The following is a 19,483-nucleotide window of genomic DNA, read 5'->3' as shown; positions in this document are numbered from 1 at the left end:
TGATCCTTTCCTGACCATCCACCCCACCTGTGCTTGCTGTGCATACTTTAACTGTATACTGAAATTGACTAACTTCATTTTCTTTTGTCTTGTCATATTTACCATATACCCCTGATAGTCTGTTGTTTGAATGTAAACGTGCTGTTTTGGGGCACTTCTAAAACAACTGATGCTGTTGTCCTACTTTGTCTAGTCATGAGTGACCCCAAAATACACAAAAGAACTAATGGCAGGTACTCAGGCTTCCTCCCACAGACCAAATTAAAAAAAAATGCATGTTAAGTTAACTATTTATTATAAACTGGTGACCTATGCAGGGTATAGCCCACATTTTGCAGTATGACAGCTGGGATTGGCTGGTTACTGATTAAGAAAATGAATGAAAAATAGATGCAATGGCATTTTCGGATTGCAATAAAATTACAATTGCAATTTAAAATGATTTACTGCATCATTTATGAAAGACTCAGATATTTATCCTTTGACGCTATAGCAGCAGAACTGTAAAATGAGTAGGTAGACTTGCAAAAGTGGGATTGTATGTGAGACATTACAAAAAGTGGTGAATAGCATTCATTCGCTGCAGTGAGTCAGGCTGCTGTTCTGCTAAGTGTTAGGGAAATGTGGGTTGAAAAAGCATTGTGTGAAAAACATCCAGTTACATGGTGTTCAGTTATACCGACAATAAGCAGATATTACACTGATAATTCAAGGTGGTTATGGGAAGCCATACAAGAAATAGATAATGACAAGGGAAATACATTTTACTACTTCCAGAGATATTCAGTATAGGCCTAGAGAAAAAGGCTTTACTTGCATCATTATTATAATTTTGTTTTGGTTGTTAGTGTCCAGGTTACTGACAGCCTGCAAAATACTTTTACAATTAGGCCTGGCAGCAGTGCCAGATGTTTCTCTGAGAGGAGAGAGGGAGATGTCAAAACACCTGTCTGATCACCATGGTGCACATGCTGGTGCAACCAGCAACAGTGCAAGCACTCCTTGTTAGTACAGTTTGCTCTTCTAGCCCAACTCTGTGACTACACATGAGCACCTCTGCTGACAAAGACACTGCTATTCTTATATAAACAGCCCTGTGAATACGTAAAGCATATATGAACAAATCTCTTGTCTTATTTTATTTACGTACAAGATGTGAATTAAGCCAACTTTAGCATGTTAAATTATAATAGCCTAAGTAAGAACAGGCTTGGTTTTTGCTTAGAATTAAAATGATTCATTGATATTTAACAGCTAAGCACATTTTACCTGCAGTGGTTATGAGTAGATTTCTAATTTTTTGATACATACACATTAGGAATGATGCATATACTGTACATTCAGACTGTATCGGAACTGAGTGAAAGACACAAGCTGACAAGGCTTCAAGCCATATTGTTCTAATCTTATTGAACATGAAGTTGTACATAACTAACAAAGACGTTCATAAATGTGCCGCAAAATGTGTATTTTCATGTCACATTACATTTATAGGTCTCGTGACACAAAGTTAACTGTGCTTTTGGAAAACTAAACAGCAAAACAAATACACTTTTCAGGAAATGTAACAGCAACCAAATGACATTTAAAAAAGTAAATATAATGAGCAAATTAAAATATAGCTTGCAAGACTAAACCATGCTTTTTTGCTGACAATGTCTTTTTTCATCAAAAAAGTATTAACTTCATGAAATGAAAACTTATCTTGAATGGATTACATACATCTGAAATGTAATCCATCCCAGCTTTAACACTGCACTGACGTGTAACTGTGAAAACAATTTGGGTTTGTAGAGGCGTGGATGGATGACATGAAGGACTTAAAGTAAAATTAGAAGAAAGTATAATGCAAGAAAAGCCCGGAAACAAAAGGAAACAAACTGTTAAATTATTCAATTGTTCAGTTATTATGAGAATAGACAGCACGCTCATATTCACTGAGATTACACTGTTTTGACTGATACACATAAAAACATATAACATAAATTTAATTCCACATTTATGACTGTGCAGTCCAGTTACTTTGCTGTATTTATATGTTTCAGCTAAGAAAAAATGCTATGCATTTATACTTGTTCAAACAATAATTTTAAATAGTGAACATTAAAAAACCGCATTAGCCAACATCACTTTAGGCTTTTTTTGGGACACGTGTTCAATAAATTCTTCTGTTGGCTTGTGGGCCAATATACACTGTAGTGTTACTCATCCCTGCAAGTGTTCAGGTCAGTTACTATGGCAACCTGCACAAACTGGGGGATGAGATAAGGGCCGGAGCCGTGGCCTTGAGGGAGTCGTTAAGCATCTGTCTCCTGACTCCCCCCTTCAGTCTGTGTATGGAGGAGGCTGCCAGGGAGGCAGCACATAAACAACAAAGGTGGCTCACCCTTGCTCCCTCTTCAAGGGCTGACCGTCATCATGCTGAGTTAACAGCACCACCCATCACTGCTGAGTCTGACTGAGATGAAGGAGATCATGTTGAGGTTTCAGAGTTTTTGTCTTACATATTTCTCCCCAGTGCTTAAAGGTTCTTCTTAATTCCGTTCACTCACAGCTTTACTTTTTGCATCCCTCAGAAAAGTTCCATATAATATGTTTCTACTGCTGAAGAAAGGATTTTTAAGATTGAGACAGATACTTGATTGTTTAAAAAGCCAATATTCTGAAGTTGCAGAGTGCCCTCTGCTGGACAAACTATGCAAAATCAAGACTCAAGTTGTTTGAAGGGTGTTTCTCCTCTGTTCTTTACTTTTTAAATATGAATTTACTGGCCATTATTATATTATTTTTATCTTCTGAGATAAGCACACTGAGTTCACATATGTTGAAATGTGCTAGATAAATGAAATTGCCATTGCCAATACTTATAGATAATAGCCAATATTAGCAAATAGCTAATATTGGTCCAAAATGCTTACCTATCACTGAATCAGGCAATTTAATGGCTGAGCTTTAGTAGCTTTTCAAAGTAACAGCAACTTAAAAAAAAGTATACATGCTAAAAAAATGAGGTGAAATCTTACAGCCACAATATTTATTCTGATTTATATTCTATATTATTAAAAAAGCATATAACATTGTATTTCAAAAACATGGCAACAACTTTGATCTTTTCTTTATCCAATATTCAGATTTCTGTTGTGAAAAAAATACACAAATGGGCACAGATAGATAATGGCTTTAATAATTAAACATAATATATAAGAAAACTTGTAGTAGAAATAACCTTATTTAAATAATCATGTGGCAAAATGTCAGGGAGCAATTATGAGTTAAATTATTTTACCGTATTCATCTGTAGTGTCTCCCCTTAAATTATTCCAACTCCATCACTGTACAAGTGAAGACAAGAGAGATGTCAGAAGTTCATCAGTGGATTCTGATGAGGTTGCTGCTGCTGCGGCAGAGAGTGAGCACGCCTCACTGGGTTTCAATGCAGCTGCACTTTTCAAGATGTTCCAATCAAGACGTTACCTTCTCCTTTAGAGAAGTGAGTTTTATAACAGGATACAAGACCCTGAATTTGTGCTAAAAAGTCTTCATAGTGGCATTCAGGACAAAGGATTTCTGAATGGCTTTCTTCTGTGGACATACTATTCAAATGTGATGCAAAAGTCCTACAAAGCTGACTCTACCAAGATGTTTGCTGATTTTTTTTCTGTCCTCTGGGGCATGATTTTGAAAATCCAATCAATTGCAATTAACAGCATTTCAACATCAGGCTGAAAAAAAGTCTAATTTTAAATACTGCATCAAAGTCTATGTATATACTTGCGCTGAGAGCGTTTCCTTTTTACTTGTCAGCATCTGTGTGTGGACTGAATCCAGCTATTCCCCTACTGAATGAATTAATCATTCCATAAACACACAAAACAGCAAGAGTCAGCTAACAAGAGGCCCCTGCTGGTTGACCACAGCATGTCAGTGTCAATAACAGCAATATTTAGTGGACTCAACACCACCACACAATGAGGACAATAATTCTGGTCTGATACCCCTTAAGGCACTGCCACGCAGACTCCTCCAGGGGTAGTGCTCATGTTAAAGTGTCCTGTCGCACTCCGAGCGCGCAGCATCAAGGCTGCCGTCCACCTACAGCCTCACCTAGCAGTGCTCGAACCTGGAGCAACCAGCCTTGCTTTAGAAACAGATGATAAATAAATCAAAGTGCACTAAGCACTGCTTCCACATGGCAATCGCCTCCTTCATAGCGTCTGCACCTCATCAATCACGCCATTGTCTGCTTGAAAGGCGAGCCTTGTAAATGTCATATCCACTCAAACCCAAGGAGAGGCGGATCAGAATGCGGTTGAGTGTTTTTTTTAATTGGATAGTGTAATTAAACTAAAAAACCCTGCTAGGCTGCCTTTTGACAGGACAGATGAAGACCCCTTTTAATAGGGCTATGAAACATATTTGTTAAAAGGATGAAGCAATGTGTACCATATGATTGGGTGCCCTTATGTGTCATACTTTTCATTAATGATTAAAATGGCAAAAAGGTGTCTTTTTGAAAAACGAGAGATTCTTAAAAGGCCCTAGTACATAAGAATAATTAATGAAATTTGCCATCCAAATTGTACAATTTCTTGGAACCGCTTGAAAAAGAAAGCCCCCGTATATTACATGCACCAATCAGGTGCATATATCAAAGCATATGTTCAGCAGCATTTGTGAAACATTCATCTTGGGACCGAGCGATTAAGAGAGGTACAGCTTGTTCTTGATTAAAGTAACAACTGAGAGAGGCCAAGCTATAATATTGATTACATGCACAAACGGGATACGGGTCACTTTGCTACCCACACATGCTTTCTATTTAATTTCATTAGTGGCGTTCTTTCCTGATGTACTAATGTTACACAAACACCAGAGGAATACGTGCATGCTTAAAAAAAAAGAAAAAAAAAGAAAAGAAACAGCCACTCACTGTCACATGTTTGAAGTCGTAAATGGACTGACACACACACACACACACACACACATTCAATATCCCGGTGCTTTGGAGTTGATTTTGATGGTTGCCGGTGAGAACCTTGCTCGCGAGGTCTCTCTTGAGAGGCAGAGTTAGGCCCCAGTACGAAAGATCGATAGGACAGCGGCGTGCAAATAAATCAGCGTGCTTTAGTGACGTCTGTCATAAAGCTCCCGCCACAGTTGCAGCTCTTAGGTTTATGGCAGCGCTGAGTGTTATTGCAATCTTTTGATAGCTTTGGTTAATTTATCTGATTACAAGAGCACCCAATGAACAAACTGCAGAGAACCTTTCACGTGTTGCATCTAAGCACTTCTGAGGTTCAGGGAAATGCTGACATCAGTGCAGGATGATCACAGGGTTTCTTTATAACTAAAAACAGGTATAATGCATACTTTTTTGGGGGGCTAATTACCTCTATGTTGTAGACGCTTATTTAAAGGTGCTAAAGTTTTATATGAATAATACGTCTATGCTCCAAAGAGACAATGGGGACTCCAGTGAACATGGATAAGGATTTAGGAGTTAAAAAGCCTATTTACTACAGAAAAGTTATTTACTACAGGAGATGGTGTAGACCGAAACAGAGTTTAGATTTCAAAGGGGAACTGAAATACACCTCCAAATTAATGCTAATGGTTTTCCATGACTGCCAAATGTGTAACTAGAAGATGATGAAATATCAGCTTTTTGTTTACAGTCTCTTCTTGCTGGCCAAATATCCTGATGGCAGTTTAAAATGCTTCACTCAAAATGTACACGTACAAGGATAAATTAGTGGTATCTGTAGAAAATCTATAGGTAAAAACACTCAAACAAATAACATTTTCTGTCCTTACCATGTGCAAAAATGCAGATGATATTTTAAAATTTGAATCAGAGGTAATTCTGTCAGGCTTAAAAGTGCAGTTCACCTGTTTTGTTTTTACCCAGAGTTCACATTTCTGCCTTATCACTTCACTCTCACTGGTGGCTTAACATCAGCTACGAAACCCTCTCAAGACAATATGAAAGTGAAACTGTAGACCTTATCCAAAGGGGCATTTGCCAAAAGTGAATGAACACGTCAGCTACCTCGAGGTTTTAAATGAAACTGCATAAATGGCTGCCCTGCCATTCTATCTACTGGCAGCCAGTGTGAATTGTGCTGGAAAATCTATTTTGGAGAGCTGGGCTTTTCAATTCAGAGCGAAAAGACTGACTGCTGTAGCAACATCAATCAAACGAGGACGCTGCGGTGGCTTTGCTTTACAAGTGGAAGGTCCAGAGTTCACGGGTTAAAACAGGCAATATAAAAAAAGGGGAAAAAAAGATGGAGAGAAACGGCTGAGCTGGGGGCAGACTGTTGTTAGTTTCTGCTATCTCCTCAGTGGAAGTGTTGGAGAGGTACCCCCCTCCTGTATTAACTGGACTTCATTAATCTTCATGCCATCTTCTTTAACTAGTCATGTAGAACGGCTCAATAGAAAGCCATATAATGGGGAAGGCCCAGTGCCAATTACTAGGTTAACATAGTGTTCAGCCCCAGTGCAACAGGGAATGAGATGGAGGGGGAGAGCTGGCTTGCAGGGAAAGATGCACAGCGTTTGAACTGACAGCAGATGCAAAACGAAATTTCTTAAGGTGCTATTTAGCCTGCAGAAAAACTCAAAGGTGTCAATAAAAATATCATGTGAGCGTGTATTCATGTCAATCCCTTCCAGTAAATCATACGGCTTACACAGTAGTTTGACATTCACATTTGACATCACATTGTTGAAGTAAAGATTAGGGGAACCTCGTGCAGCAACTGCAACACAATGTAAAAATCACAGACGCTCTCTTCGTAGTGAAAGATTGCATTGCCGTCTCCCCCGTTCTTGCATTTGTGCCAAGCTGGACAGCTTGCATAGGATTTAACAAATGGACTAGCTGTTAGGAAAGCAAAGAGGTAACAGACAGCGGCTTGTGGTGCGAACGCTTTTGCCATGAATATATTGCAAATGCCTGATAGTGTCAAGCTACTTTAAAATAACTTTAAAGTTGTAGTTTTCAGATCAAATTTAACAGTCGTGACTTTTAAAGTTTCATTCACGCCTTCCTGGTTTATGATAGCATGAAACAATGCTAACCACAAGGCTAGTAAGCTTTTTGCAACTAATCAGCTGAAATTAGAGTTCATTCAACTCACCTTTTCATGAAGGCGCAACATGTTTTACAGCAGGGATGTCAAACTCATTTTTCATTGGACCACACTTTGATCTTAAGTGGGTCGGACAAGTAAGACTCGGTAAACTTGTCAGTGTATGTCGTCCTTCACGTTTTCCAAAGCCATCCAGCGGGCCAGATTGGAGTCTTTGGAGGACTGATTCTGCTCCCGGGGCCTTATGTTTGACACCCCTTCTTTACAGGATATGTGATCAGAATTTTTTTTAGCTAAGCTGTAGACTGGGTACTACATAGCGTACTTATTTAAAAAACAAAACAGCAGTGCATCTAAACAACCCTTGACTCACCAAAAAAAATGTTTTCTACTTTAGTCCTCGGAAATAGTAAGTATCACTCTTGTCATCTTTCGCCTCCATTTACTTTGTTTTTATTCTTTATTTGACTAGAGGGGAAGTTTGCTGTGCAAACCACTTGTCATGACTGCTGTCAGAACAAGTGCAGTGTTAAACTGTAGTTATTTAATTCCATGTGATTAAAATAGGACTGGGTCAGTTTGGGAAGAGCCTGTAGGCTATGGTTTTATTTAGAGGACCAAGATTAAACTCAAGTAAAATGGAAATGTCACACCGTCATGGAAGATGCTGCGGGAGTTGTGAGAAGGATAATATTATTGTGATGTGAAGTGATAATTCCGCCTTGTCCACCCTCATTATCCGGCAGCCCAGTGTATTTCTGGCTCGCAGCTGTATGCATGCGTGTACGTGTGAGTGTGTGAGTGCAGATGCCCTTTCCTTTCTGCACACACTCACTGCAAATTCGCATAACACTAAACATGGGTAAAAACATTTGGCATCTTGAGCGGGGGGAGGGTAGGGGGGTGTTGGGCCGGCTGGGGGAGGGAGTCACGTGTGAGCTCGTGTTCGGATCGGCGATTGTGTTTCGCCTGCATAAAGTTGAGTACACTCAAAAGTAGTTCCCCCTCAGCTCCCCTGACAGCAGCAAAACACAGCAGAAGATCCCTTCCTGTTACACGAAGAGGAGCAACACAACAACAAAATAACAAGAGCAGCAACAACCTATCCGAATGCAACACAACGAAATGGAACAAGAGGATGATCTGGAGAGGCTCCACATTCAAGCAGACCCTAGCAGTCGGCGATAAGGTATATTTTTGTCTGGCAAGATAAGAGAGAGAAAGCAAACATATTACAGGGCTCAAAATTCTATATCTATAGCTCCTTTTCATGAGTCCAATAATTCATTCATTCATGGCCTCTGTTTCCTTTGCCTCTTGGAACATCTGCCTCATACATACATCACTGCGCTGATAAAGATCGCAGACAGAATTGGTAATACGCTGTGAATGGGAGACTGCAGAACTGATTAAATAACTTCGGTGGCACACTAAAATTGAAGCGGCCACGGGATGAAAGGGGGCTTATCGGGGGCTTTATTAAAGGCAGTGGAGGATGATTTTAGGTTTAGGGTGATGTACACAATTTAAGACACAATGTCTTGCAACATTGCCAAGGGACTTAAAAGAGAAAACAAAAATGGCTATTTTGACCTCTGTCATTGTGCTTCCCCCCCTACACACCCAGGAAGGAGGAGAAATATTATCCTATATATGCTGGGAATGAAAAGAAATCCAAGGTTAGGAGCATTTTCAAAGTTTTTGTAGAGTACTCTACAGTGTCATAATATGTTAAGCTCTAATTTTCAGAGTCTTGTTGACTTGTCAACAGTGTTTTCTCAAATTAACCTCAAAATTATATGTCAAAGCTCAAGTCTGCAACACAGGGCACATTTCTAAAATGCTGGAAACTCCAATAAAATCAAACCCTAATATCTCACCTCAGTGGCAGATTCCTGGCATTTCATAGTTGGAGATGATGAGCTAATCTACCTTGGTAATGACTTTTAATCAGTCATGTTGTTCTTTTAATGCACCTCTCAAAAACGACCTCCCTTTGCTTAATATCTGAGCGCTTGTAAAAGGAAAAAGACATTGTTTTGAAAAGACCTCTATAAATTCTATAGACCACCGCCCCCCCCCCAGCATAGTTTGAGACTGTACCCAATTAATCTTTTTTTTTTCTTCCACAAAATATTTTATGTTTTTCTCTTGACTGGCACAGAGGTAGAAACGCATTTAACAACATACTGAGTTTGCAAGTTTGACGGAGGAGAGAAAATATGGAAATAAGGATATTAATCTATTGTTGCTGACTGTAAACACCCTCTTTATTCTGACTTTGAGTTAATGCCCACAGGACAACATTATAGGATGCTTCTAGCTAGCAAAAAGGTGTACAAGGGATCATTTGTGCCAAAAGCAATGAGTAAACTGAATAATAAGATGCTGTGGTGTATTTCTGTAGCCGTATCAAAGCTTATATATGCTTATGTATGAATGAGGGCTGACAACTATCAGTACTTTTATTATAAAGTGATTGATTGATTTGTGACTTGGTAAACTGAAGGCAATTTTCAGAAGACAATTAATGTGGACAATAAAGTTCTATTCTATTCTATTCTAACTTGGCTGGGGGAGATTTCCAGTCACATTTCGCCTTGTAATCGGAAGGTTGCCGGTTCGAGCCCCGGCTTGGACAGTCTCGGTTGTTGTGTCCTTGGGCAAGACACTTCACCCGTTGCCTACTGGTGGTGGCCAGAGGGCCCGGTGGCGCCAGTGTTCGGCAGCCTCGCCTCTGTCAGTGCGCCCCAGGGTGGCTGTGGCTACAATGTAGCTTGCCATCACCAGTGTGTGAATGTGTGCGTGAATGGGTGGATGACTGGGTATGTAAAGCGCTTTGGGGTCCCTAGGGACTATTAAAGCGCTATATAAATACAGGCCATTTACCATTTACAAGAAATCTAAATATTGTATATGAATATAGAATTCAGGAGGGTAGAGTCATTTAAAAAAATTAAAAAGCCATAAATCCTTGTGATTTCACTGTAGTTCACATCCTAGCACCCATCAGCCCCTACATAGATAAATATTTGTTTTCACTGGTGGGCCTTTTATCAGTTCAGAATCACAATCATGAACAGTTTGCAAAAATAGACGAAACAGTTACAAAGGTACCATTTGCACCTGTTTCCTTTTTTGCTTCCTATTTCACAAATCCGTAAAGTAAATGCACAAAAGACTGAAGCATTTCAGTTCAAATAAAGGAAAACCTTAGAAAGAGACGATGTACACAAACTGCAGAACGTCATGGCTGGGCATTAATGTGAACTGGCCATATATTTTCATTTAGGTGCAGCTTTCAGGAAAACCTGCACTTATGAACAATTAAAGCATTTTAACTGGAACTTTAAAAGGAGTTTTTCTTATTCTCTATATATTGATGCTCTCGTCTGCCGAGTTCTGGGAAAATCCTTAAAAGGTTTTATTTGAAATTTCTTTTTTCCCTACAATGAGCCAATTTGTAAGAGTTCCCTCAATTCAGATTTTATTTACATGCTACTCTGAGCTAGCTTCAGTGGGGATTTACCAGTGCAGTTAATCCACCCTGATGGCCTAACAGGGATTGTCTGCACAGTATCTTCGCAGCCAAATCATACAGTATGAAACTGCATCAAATGAACAGATGGCAGTGACACGAATTAAAAGCACAGAACAATGGTAGAATATAAACCAGAAATGACACCCAAAGTGGCTGTTGATTTATAGCCGTGGTGAGTTTGGTACTGGGCTTCCATGTATATTAGTGCTACAAATCTGGGTCCATTTAGCAGGGAGATGCTCATACATACATCACAGACTCCTGCTCCAAGCCAAGGTCAGTCCTTATTGCATCAATCTTTTCAACAGAGGCTACTCTACACAGCAGCAGTTTTGTAACTGTCGCAGCTGTAATGGAATCTTTTTTCTCGCGCTTCATCTTTCTCTTATCACATGAAATATATATTCAACTTCTCTTCTTTCCCTCATTCTCCTGATTCTTTTTATTTTATCTGTAAAACATTCCCGGGGACCTCATTCCTTTTCTGGGGGACACACTCCAAGTAGCACATATTTTAACCCCTTAAGGTCTCCATCGCAGCGGGTCACTTTTGAATACATAGATAAAATACAATAAAAAATTTAAAAGCACATTACTTTAAAAGTGGATTTGTCCCATTTATGGAATGACGTGATGCAGTGACAAGACATTTATTAAAATCATTCTCCTCTTTTCTGCTCCATATATTATTCACCAAGTCATTTCCCAGAGGCTTAACAGAAATAAAAGCACCTGAAATCTGTGCTTTACTCTGAGTTAATGCTCCTTTTTATGAGTTTTACCCCAAACAAAACAACAAAAACACTATTACCTAATGGATGCGATTAAAACACTCACATAGAAGACAAGAGTCGAAGATGCCGAAATGCCAATTTAAGACGTGCATGCTGAGTCAGTTTCTGTTGTCCTGATTACTCATGCCGCAGCTTCACAAAGTACTTTAATAAATGAAGAAATAATAAAATCAATCATTTTAAATAGCACCGGACCGTTTACAGCGAAGGGAGGAAAAAATAAAAAGAGCAGACTTTTAATTGATGAACTTGACCTGCTTTTCCCAGATAACAAATTTCATCTGTTCTATAAAAATTATGCTCAAGTGACATTATTTGACGGGATCTTTATCACCTGCAGAGTAAATAAGAGTAATTTATGCTGCTTAATTTTGAGCGTGGATTATAAATCATAGCTCTATCATACATTACGGAGCCTGCATTGATGAAGGAAGTGAGAGCGGGGCCAGCTGATTGGGTTGTTAAGGCAGCCAGTACAAAACAACAGTTACAGCAGAGACTCGTTCTCCCAGCATGGTTCTTTACAGCCGAGAGCGGATTGACGCAGATGATAAATGATGATAAACACCTAGCAGAGCCAAGTGGTGAAAGATAGACTTTTAAATAAATTATAAAGCATGTGTCATTAAAAATCAGACAACAGCTTGACGCAGGAGCCGATTACAGGTATGTATATTGTCTTCCTCGCAAATAATCTATTCAAGTTAATAATCATCACTGAAAATCCATGTGGGGTACATGCTACGCTGCTTTTGCAGCAATAAAAGCGTGGGCAAATGATACAATGAAGAGCCTTGCGTAATAATAATAATAAAACTCAAGGTATATTGCTCCTTGATATGACTGAATCTAATGTGAATGAGCACAGACAAAGACAAAGGCTGATTACAGGCATCGCTCTCCTGTAGGTGATGCTTTGCAGCGCACTGAAGCAGTAAGCCATCTCTTGGTTGAGAAGACCCTCAGATCCTCCGTCAAAGGGATGGCTTCTGACAAATATCACTCTGCAGTGATGAAGACATGACAGCTGCCAATCATCTCTTAATAACAGAGGAAACAAAGCAGCTCACGCTGTGGGTTTGACCTGTAAAGCCCAAACACACACACACACACGCTGACACTTCACAAATTTATCAATCAGCTTTTATTGAAAAATGTAAAATAGGAGACTGTTAAACAGGAATGCTGTTTTAAAACAGGATTTGACCACCAAACACATAAAATAATTCTAATATGTGAGCACAAACACAACCACAGTCTTCCAGAAATAGTTTGACATTTTAACTGCTTATGCATTCTTGCTCACTGAGAGTTAGCTGAGGCTATTTCTACCACTCGCACGTCTTTCTGTTAAATGTGAAGGTACGGCAAGCAATTTAACAACTTAACTGACCACATCGGATACTCTGAAGTTCACTAATTAGCACTTTATAAATAGTCTGTTACATCTGCATAAGAACCTTGGTATAAAAATGACACATTGTTGCATCAATAATTGGCCAGATGCAGTGCCAAGTTTCATTTTCCATTGTGACAAAGTGGTTTTAGCTCATTTATCTGCGCTCGAGCGTTTGCATCAGTTTGGCCATCAATGCTGAAACGTGAAAAAAAAAAAAAAAAAAAAAAATTCAAATATTAGACAAAGAGAGATGATTTTTGGGACTGAACATTAACGTGCAATGAAAAAGTCATTATAAATGACACTGTGTTAATGTCCTGGATTCATTAGAAATCATTATTCACACTAAACACCCACTGAAGTCTCAGAAACTCACAAAAACCCATGTATCAAACATGACACACTAGGTGTTAAGGGGTTAAATGATAATACAGCTACCATGTTTCCGATATCAAATCAGAAGCTCTGATGGTTCGTATTAATATATACCAGATCGGCGAAGTAAAGTAGTCCGTCAACACCCATTTTATCATCCAACAGTAATAGTTATTATAGCATTTCTAAAATTACAATAAAAACAGTGTTTTATTTCCAGGCGTTGGGAGGGCCCGACCCATGCTGGAGCGCTGGTAACTTCATTATTCCCGTCACAATGATGCTCCTGTTTCTGGGAGCTAAAGCAGACAAAAGTTTATTTTCACTTTTAAACTTTACGCAGACAGCCCTGTGCAATCATTTATTTTGATGCAGCATAATATTGGTCTCAGGCTCGCATGCTATATTGCACAGAACATCATGTATTCTGATATAAAAAAATAAAGGATTAATAATGTTCTTCCTCCTTTTGTGTCGTTCTACAGAGCTTTATGAGTTCCTTCGATCCCAGCTTTCAGAAGCCATTAGCGCTCTTCCTCTTGAGAGATAGAAGGCAAAGCCCGGAGCCATAGTGAGAGTCCTTTTCCAGCTCTAACTAGAAATGACACAATGTCAATAAGTATACTGATTATTCTGCCCATTTGTTTTGCACAATGCAGTTAACAAGCTTTATTACACAAAAGACATTGTGAGAACCTAATAACCATTCTTTATCATTTGTTTTGATGAAAGTAATAGAGTGGCTCATATGAATGGTCTGTAGAAACTTCTGTTAGTGGAGCAAACAATGGATGATTTCCTCCATCTGCCGCAGTCGCAGCAGAGGAACTACCACAGCCGAGCGGGATAGGGAGATTGGCCTCAGTCCACTCCATCGTCTTGAAGTGTTTGTGCTCCTACATCAGCTGTCCTCCCAGTTCACCATTTATCTTCCCTGAACTGTCCTAACCTTTTCAAGCTATCATTTATGACAGATTCCAGATACACTGGGCCAAGCCTCACTGGAAACCAGCTACAGTATCATACACACAACTGTCAGCGTAAAAGGAAGCCTACACATGGCCTGGCACACTGGATTGGCCCTCCTCCTATACAGCCACATAAATCTCAGCAGCATCAGACAGGTGGGAGGAAGCTCTGGCAGATGTAGCCAGACCTTAGACAGGTCCTCCTCTCAACCTCTGGCCCTGTTGCTCTGCAGAAAGAGAAAGAGCTGTGGGAGTCATGAAAAAAAGGTGAGTTTTTTTTGGATCGTGAAAACTTTGGCAGCAAGAATCCAAGTCTGTAGTGCTACCTGTCAAAAGTGTAGTCACACAAATAGCCTTGAAGGGAGTTATTACCAAAAAAGTAACATGCAATTAAAGAAAAGTGAGCAGATGTGGAGAAAAAGATGAAGGCTCGAGATGAAACTTCAATAAAAAAGAACATTTAATTATAGTAGAATCAACAATGTCAAAAAAAGAATGGATACTGGATACAGCAGACCTCTTTAGAAAAGGCTATTGTCTTTAAAAGTCTTAAGTTTGTGTATATGTGTTGTTAGGTCCTTGTCTTCTGCTGAATTTGAAATGCAGGAGAAAACTCCCTGGCCCCATCTTTCTCGTACCAACAAGCTCGAGGAAAAAATAGAAACATGAGATCTCTTCTTGGATTTGTTCTCTCCTGCGGGGATAGCTGAAAACGTCATTTCAAACCGAGAGCCTTAAATGAGCAGTTCTGAAGCGTACTTGATTGACCGAACCTTACAGCTTGTCATCTAATCAGTGAGCTAACCAAGTCTGAGCTGTACTTACCTTGCCATTCACTCGATGTTGTTGTTGGAAATCTGATAGACCAATTCACTTCTCTTCCTTGAGAGTTTCGGTAACAATGCCAAGGCGCACACTCGGTCCAAGAGATCTGGATGAGTTAGTGTGCTGAATGCATACAGCCATGTTTTTTTAAAGGTTGTGACTAATTTATAGCTACATTTATACACAAAATAAAATAAAATGATGAGAAGACGCTCTACCATGATAATCAGGATGTTATATGCATGTTCATGTTACTCACTTCTGATGTTACTTCTCCTGTGGGCAGTGCATGTAAAAAGGAGTAGTTTCAAGGTTTATACATCAATATCCTCCCGATTTTGTTAGACATTAACATTACTACAGCCAGCTGTGGACTTTATGTAAAGCACAACAATGCTCAACAAGGTCTCATTTATGTGATAGTATAACCTATATGTGCAATATCAAGAAGCAAAGAGGTTTAATAAGTTAAAATTATAAAGCATCTTAGTCTTCCTTCTTTTTCTGTGTTGCAACACTAGATATATACGCAGACTTTCATCCACGAAAAATTGGATTATTATCCAAAAGTATTTGCAGTGACTTTTTTCTTTACTTACTAAAAAAAACTAAATAAAAATTGGGGGCAAACGAGTTAAACACCTTGCTTTGTTCTTACAGGATGTCAAAATAATATAATAATGAATCCTTCTTTTTTAACCTGTCCTGTCCGGCAGTTTTAGATGAAGTGATCTCTATAAAGATCCTCTGTTTTATCCTTTTTAAGGACTGAGTGAAAGAATAAGCTCTCACTGTAGTTTCCATGCCTCACAAACCAGCCACTCATTTGACTGTGCCTTCTATACACTCTGTTATTATAATTACTAGTACATGCCCATACAACACTGTTTAGTCTGATATTCTTAATCCCACTGAAAAAGGACAAACAAACAAACAAACAAACAAACCAGGGGTGATAAATGTTATTTATATAAATGAATAGAATATAAATAAATTTTGTGTGGGAAAAATTAGCTCATTTTTGTGGGTCCTCTGCAACGCTCAGCCCTACTCGACTATGTAAATTTCATTTTGTCGTTAGGTGGTTGTCAGGTAAGGCGATAATAACATATAATGTATTGTATAACATTTTCTTAATTAGATAATGGCTTAATTACGTCAGTGAAATTAAAACAATACAGTGCTTTTAAAGGGGTTATAAGCACATAAATGTTAAAAATTGATCAATATAGGTTGTAAGATGTTGCTAGGCAACATAATGATGTCAAAATCTCTGATATAGATAAGAACCTTCAGGGGTATAAGATATTTGTGCGTAGCTGTTCGACTTAATTTGACCAAGGGACAGACACACTGAGATTTGGTGTATTATAGTAACATTATTATTATAGTTATTATATTGTGGCACCTTATTATTACTCTATGGCTAAAGTAATAATAAGGTGCATTCACTCCTAGTAGCATGTTAGCAGTAAGTTCATCGTGAGACAGTCAGGGCAGGGTTAGGGGCTGTTTTCAGGCATCTCCTTGATGGGTTTGCATTTCAAAAGACCTTGGTCCAATCCATTAGGGGTGCAGGAAAACAAGATGTTCCTTTTCAGTTGGACTAATTAGTTTTTTTTAGAGGAACCTTCCATATTCTTAAATTGCTGTGGGGATCCAGATGTGTAACTAGGCTAATGACTGACTGGCTAACAAAGAAAAATGGGGTCTAATCCTTGAGCAGCATAATAAGTCACCTTCAGTGAGGCAGCAGTGAAGAGTCATTGCCAGTGTAGCTTTGCTCACTGTGCCAACCTACAGCGTACTGCCAACCTTGATATACTCTGGGGTCAACAAATATGCAAGCTTCCTATTAGGTGGTCTCAAAATAGAGTGCTTACAAGTCCATTTACATGTGGCAAGATCCTCTGTGCAGAGACGGAGGAGATGAAAAGTGACCATGAGAGGTTGGGAGTGGCCCGGGGGGTGAAGGGTGAGAAAGGCGCGGTAGTGTTGTGCCGAAGCCGCGTGTCTGCTTTGAGGAGGAGTAGAGCTGACAGAGGCCACCTCAAGAGACTCTTCACTCTCCATCAAAGAGCTGAGAAGAAGAGGCAGGGTCTGTCAGGGGTTCCCAATTCCTACAGAGCACCCACATGCTGCACCTCCCACCCTAAACACCTTTAGTCAGTCTCACAAAGCTCCTCACCCTGCCACAAGCCTCCAGACTCATTGGCAATGCATGACCAATCCCCAGCTCAACCACCCAAACATCACCAGAGTTTAGCACTTAGAACATGACAGACACGTCCAGGGGCTTCATTTCCACACAGCCTGCAAACGCTGGGATCATACGTAACTCCCGCACTGTGTAACAGATTCTTATTAAACACACTGTTGTATAAAATGTACAGTATTGTTTACTGTTACAATTATGAAACAACATTATATTATGTGTGATAGAAACACTAAACTACTAAGACAACTCGAATAAGATTTCTCCCCGTGGAAGCAGCCTGACCATATCTGTACAGCCAATTTGACTTATTCCCCCTGCAAATAGAGATTCCTTCACTGCCTGCCCCCCAATGTTTTGAACAAGGGCTATCAGTTTTAATTTTCCAAACTTTCCCTTTTCCTTCAAAATCGGGTAGGAGGAAAAGGGGGAACGTAAGAAGCAGAGACCACCATTCCAAGTTTTATCTGCTTCTACAAAATGCCGTTATCTTAGCGCGGTGTCAAGAACTCTATCTCTTTTTTTTCCAGGTGACAGGCACAGACGAGAGATAAGATTGGAAAAGAATCCCACTCCACTGAGTAAATAAATAATCAATACTCATCTAAATGTAAATGAGAAAGTAGCCCCCTTTGATAGGAGGGTTTTTATCAACCAACCAATTTTCTACAGGCACTCACTGGGCCTCAACCAAATCACCATCATTCAGCTCCCATGTAATGGATAAGAAAGGGGAGAAGGGGGAGCGGGGGGGTGGCTGTGGTGGAGTAAAGAGGAAGGGTCATCTGAGATCAGCCAGATTCAGATGACTGCATCAATAGCACACATTTTTTTTTCTAATTCTGGGATTATTGCTTAGTAAAACAATAAATAAATAAAATAATTGAATGCATGTGTGTAAAAATACATAATTATTATGTTTAATTATAAACAAACAGTAATACTCACAATATGATTTTGAGGTTTTGTCACAAAATACCAATCAGGGCCAAAATCTGAAATAAAAATATAAATATAAATAAACATGAATCGATACAAAAAAAGAGCATATATGAAAACTGTTTGAAAAGTTAAAAGATGTTGGTTTGGTTTTGTCCAAGAAGTAATATGATTATATTATCATGTCCTCTACCCCCAAACCATTTTGTGAAACCTCCTACATTGATCTCTGTTTGGTAAAAATCGGCCGGCCACATCATCTCGCAAAATTCAGTCAAAATTCCTTCCAGAAAAATCGAGACAGACACGCCTGCACACTCTTTCATTATGGCTCAAATTCTCTTGTTTTAGCATTTTTTTGAAACCACAGCACTTTTTGATGTTGTAAATACTGGTCAGGATTAGCATTTTATTGTCATCAGAATGCAGTGTGCTGACTTTAAATTGATCCAATAAAAAGCCTCAAATGCTATTTTCCTCATCCTCATTGCATTAGGTTTTATTTCATAACTCATAGATGTCAATAATGGAAACCATTATAAAGCAGTATACTCAATAAAAGAATTTTCCTGCTTGAAATGCATACAGTATTGATTTCATGTTTTTCTGGGTCCATAAGGGCAAGTAGCGTGGCGGAGGTTGTTTTACTGAAGTCAGTCAGCAATGTAGAAAACAGCAGCTGCTAAAAAGTACGGCTTCCAGAAAAACAACAAAAGGACACGTCGCACTTTTACTACACATTAGCACATACTATGAAAGGCATTTATTTAGACTTAAGCAATATTAAATTGCTTATATTATGCACATGAAGTGATTTCAATACACAAGCCATCAGAATTATAATGTGCTGTTTGAGATAGCATATATCTGCAAACACCACTGTGCTCTGGATTGCCGTAAATGCAGTGTGTGAGTTATGAGGAATTGTCATGCAGGAAGTGATTGTTTTTCAATTATAGCTCCTTTTATAAAGTATAAAATGAGTCTTGACAGCAGTATTTTTTTCATTGTGTCTGAGGCTGGTACTGTACTGTAGAAAGCTCCAGGTGAAGCCGCGGTCTGTGGCCGAGCTGCTTTTGATTTTTATTGTGCCGAATTGGAATGACAGAGTAAAGCTATTCACATAGTGTGTCTTCCATTTCTACCCTGGGATCCCTCCAAGCTAGCCTCTCATGTCCCATGGGAAACGAACCCATCCAGCTAATATGCCATAAGCTGACAGCCCTCCTCTGAAATGTGTGTTAAAGAGCCAGGTTTGGAAACACAAAGGCATTCTTCAGATGCTGACGCAATTTCTTTAGAAAATCACACCTCACAGTACATTCTCACA

This window comes from Oreochromis niloticus, linkage group LG12 (genome assembly GCF_001858045.2).
Source record: "Oreochromis niloticus isolate F11D_XX linkage group LG12, O_niloticus_UMD_NMBU, whole genome shotgun sequence".
NCBI lineage: Eukaryota > Metazoa > Chordata > Actinopteri > Cichliformes > Cichlidae > Oreochromis > Oreochromis niloticus.
This window is presented reverse-complemented; position numbering follows the sequence as displayed.